Source organism: Echinops telfairi, unplaced genomic scaffold, assembly GCF_000313985.2.
Source record: "Echinops telfairi isolate 266 unplaced genomic scaffold, ASM31398v2 ScPeMD7_19;HRSCAF=73, whole genome shotgun sequence".
Classification (NCBI taxonomy): domain Eukaryota; kingdom Metazoa; phylum Chordata; class Mammalia; order Afrosoricida; family Tenrecidae; genus Echinops; species Echinops telfairi.
Genome location: NW_022103916.1, coordinates 9,598,947 through 9,603,240, shown reverse-complemented (window position 1 = coordinate 9,603,240; position 4,294 = coordinate 9,598,947). Strand labels below are relative to the sequence as shown.

Genomic DNA, 4,294 nt, shown 5'->3' with positions numbered 1-4,294 from the left:
GTCTCCGGCAGCCTAAAGGGCAGCCGAGCCATGTGGCTGTGAGTGGGTTTAGACTCTGGTCTACAAACAGCCCCCCAGTCCTATCAGAGCAACAGAGCTGGTGCCAAGAATGACATCTTGGGAAGGCTATGGAGATGTGGAGACCTACTGGGCTATTCTCCCCTGAAGGCCCAGGACCCAGGCTGTCTGGAAAACCAGCAGAGTGGAAGAGTGAGCTCACAATGAAAGGAGCTCAGGCTAAGGGGAAAGGGGGCGGGGTGGGAGTGGCGGTGAGCAAGAAGGAGAAGAAAAGCCACATGCCACCCAGGGAGATTCCAGCTGATCCGGTTGGTAGAGGTGGCGGAGGAAGGGCTTGCAGGAAACAAGTGCCCAGACATGGCACTGCCAGTCTCACTGGATTCTTTTCTGAATTAGATTATACGAAAGAAAGCAGGGAAATATATAGCCTGCCAGCTGTTCAAAGGCTTACAACCTTGCTTTTATTGTCTGAGTAAGTTGATGAGGTGGGGCATCAGAAGAATTCCAAACATACCATCCCAGAGAAATTTTAATATGTTCCACAGTGTCATACACAAAGAGGAAATGACAGCTGATCACAGCCAGGACAGGCCACAGCAAACGAGGCCCTGGAGCTCACCCACCCTCACATGGCCCTACTTCCCTCCTAGGCGTTAACACTTCTCTGTGCTTCCACCTGCTTCCCCAACCCCTCCACTCCTAAGGGCCAAGTGAGAAAACCCGGAGAAAGGTGCATTCACTGGGGAAGCAATGTGCCTGTTATGGTTTCCTGGGGTGAATTTGGCACTCCAGGGAACATGAAGCATTTTAAACCCACCAAGAGAGTGTTGATGAGAACCAGGACCCTAGACTTCAGTGGTGATGCTTCCTGGATTTCTTCTGAGTAGCCTAACTGCATCATAAAGCACACGGCTAGATTATTTGCAAACAGCAAGCATGGTTCTTAGAGAGACCTGGATTTGGGGAATAAATTCAGGCAACTTATTCCCATGGGCTTTTTGAATGTCTTCCAGGTTCAGAGGTCACTGTTTTTTATCTTGGGGGTAGAACAAGTGGTGGGAGACAGTGACTGAATTTTCCTCCATGCATCTTTCTGATTCAGTGATTCATTAAGTGGCCCTGATGTTAGCCACTGAGGAGGTGACTCATCTCCATCCCTGATTGAGACAGCATGTGGCTCTACCCTGTTCAAGGGGCCAGAGATGAGATAAAAGAAGTCTTTGTACAGAGTTCTTCAACCCCGAGTGGTACAAACAGTTAACATACTTGGCTATGAACTGAAGGTTGGAGATTCGAATTCACTCATGGGTACCTTGGAAGAAAGGTTGGCAGTTTACTACTGAAAAAATCAGCCACTGTGAAAATGCTACACAGTGTGGTGCTACTTTGACACACATGAAGTCATCCAGAGTGAGAATCAACCCAACAGAAACTGGATCGTTCTACTCAGGTTGAAAAGATCCAGGCTATACAAATGACATGTACCCAATGATAAGGTGAAAAAAATCTAACGGGAATCCTTTAATCATCTATGGGGAAAAAATCCCATTGATGAGTACTCATCATTTCAAGTAAACATAGACACCAGTGAATATTTTAAATAATTCTTCATAACTGAGTTTATCCATTGGCAAAGCCCTTTTCGGTTCCAAATCTAAGTGGAGATACCATGCCAACTGAGAATTAGGCTGTAGAACAATGTCCTCCTCATCGTTAAATCATCAGGACTTAACAAATGTTTATTAAAAGGATGGTGGAATCACTAATAAAGAGTAGCACAAATAAAATAGTAGCACTTGAATCACAAATTCATAAAATAGCCTAAAATTTGCTGGTCATCATTGGTGGCTCTAATTCTGAAAAAAAAATTCATATTTTTTCAAGATCTTAGGAAAGAAAATGAGTTGGAAATAGTTAAATGTATCCAAAAAGTGCTTAGTTTTCTCTTGACAGTGTCTTTGGGACTCGAATCAAGGTCCAAAATGGGACAGGCGCATTTCCTTCTGAGAAGTTCAGCTGCTTGTTTCACACCCATCGAGAAAGCCCGTGTCCATTCCCCTTTCTTTTGACCCTTTACCTGCATTTTTACCAAAATGATGCAAACCTTTGCTCTTTGGGGATAAGTACTATCATATAACAACCTGAATAACAATTTAAGAAAATTATTTTGATTTGGTTAAATACTATTATAACAGCAATACTTTAAAAACAAATCACTATAAATATTTGTAGTGGTAGAGTCCATCGGATCTTTTATAGGCTTTTTCAATAGTGCTGGTTCGAAAGTTGAAAATTAACCCATTCAGAAGCCAGATTTTCATTTCAGCAATGTTTGTGAGGCTAATTTTGAGAGCAAATCAGCAAAGTCCACCATATACCATATCCCCTCCCCGAAATAAAAATGGTTGTTAGGACACTCAAGTTTACTGTCAGTGCAACATTCTTCAAATAGACAGGAATTATCAGAAGCCAGACTATGGAGAAGAAAGTAAGAGCAGATATTGACATTTGGTCTAAACCTTCAGTTGAAAGGTATTCAGCATACGCTGTTGCATTTGGTTAACACTCACAGACAACTCTGCATTTTAGGCATTTCTGTGCTTTAAAATGCACCTGGTAGTTAATAATAATTTGTTGGAGCAATTTTCCACCATCAACTCCTTGTATTTAAAATATGCTAATATTATAAACGAAAAGAAGTACAATCTGCAGCTGTGTAACATTTTAATATCCGATAGCAACCCAATTTGATACCAATGCTAGTTACACAGAACAGAGCATGGATTCTTATCTTTCCAAATAGGTGCTTCTTCTACACCTGAATCTCAGTACCCTTGGGAGCCTGTCTCTTTCCTGATCCATTACAATGACCCCCAGTTACAGGGCTTTTGAGGTCATTAGCATTCTGTTCATAGTCAAGTTTCCCTCTCCTCTGAGAAAGAGTTATGCTCAGGCCTCCTCCAGTGCAATTCTTGCTTTAAAGAGAACTGGTATTGAGGAGTTTGAAAGAACCCTTTGAATATTCCTCAGGTGTTTTTAGGAGACACCCCCACAGGTTCTGGCCCTTGTGCTGATGGGAGCATCCTTTCCTGGATACTCCTTGGGCAGCCAAATGTGGAGCTGGTTGTGTTGGAGGAACACCCTGCTATTAAATATACCCATTTGCCATAAGGCCAAGGCAAACAGCAGACATTGCCTCAGACCTCTATCCCAATCAAAATCATAGAGCAAACCCATTCTCATCTCTCCCCCGTGTTCCAGATTGTCTCTATGGGAGGGAAGTACTGCACGTTGGAAGAAGGGTGCAAAGGAACAGAATTCTTGCAAAGTGTGGCACAGAACGCTAGAAAGAAATGTTGCCTATTGTTTGAAGTCCTTCTAAGCGCTCCGGCAGAGCCCTGGCAGGAGATCAGCAGCATACATAAGTAGTAATAAAAGTAAACAGTGCGCTTTTAAACTCTCAGACTTGCCTGCATTCATAGTGCCCCATTGTAGTGGGGTGAGGGTGGTTGGGAAGATCTCTAGAGCTTCATGAACCCGGGTGGAAGACAGGCTGCTTCTCAGTGCCCTTTCACGTGGCCAAATAGAAGAATCATCCCAAAGTTATATAGAACTATCATCCAGAGATTTTCTAAAAAAAATATCTTAAAATCGAACCAAAAGGTAGTTTCAAGCCTCTCTGTGAAGCTCCCCTGTTCTGTCACAGACTTCCAAGACACGTTCATTAAAACACACACACACAGACACACACACACACACACACACACAATGCTAGCAGGCTACAGATTAATGCAAATTCAATTAATGCAAATTTAAGTGGTATTTAAGATTGTCTTTGTTTGAGAGGAGGATGAAATGCTCAGTTTGGAAAGAAGTCATTTCCTAGGCAAGCCGGCAGCGCTGGTTTTCCTGCTTACCTTGGGGAAAAGGCAGGGCTCCTTTCTTCTCAGACTTTGCTGAGAGCTAGAAAGAGGTCCTGTTACTTCCAAATGCTTTTGTTCTTCTGTCCCTCTGTCACATGGCTTGCCTTTTATATTTGCAACACACAAAAGTTAAGACTGTTGTTTAAGCGACAGAGAGAGAGAGGGAGAGGGAGAGAGGGAGAGGGAGAGGGGAGAGGGAGAGGGAGAGAGGGAGAGAGAGAGAAAGAGAAAGAGAGAGAGAATGTCAAATGGAAAAGTGCCATTGCAGTCATATATCAATCAGGCGAGCGGCCACAGCAGCGCGCTAGCAAATGGGAAGACCACGGAAATGCGAGGCGCTCGTTATCTGGACG

At 43.4% G+C, this 4,294-nt stretch overlaps 1 protein-coding gene across 1 annotated transcript in view; it reads right to left on the bottom strand.

The window, feature by feature from the left end:
- LOC101652762 (norrin cystine knot growth factor NDP) overlaps window positions 1–4,086 on the bottom strand; it is a 47,940-nt gene extending 43,854 nt beyond the window's left edge. The window contains exon 1 of the mRNA XM_004713198.3: window positions 3,936–4,086. The gene's annotated coding sequence lies outside the window, so the exon portion shown is untranslated. The remainder of the gene's footprint in view (window positions 1–3,935) is intronic.
- Between the last annotated feature and the right edge of the window lie 208 nt (window positions 4,087–4,294).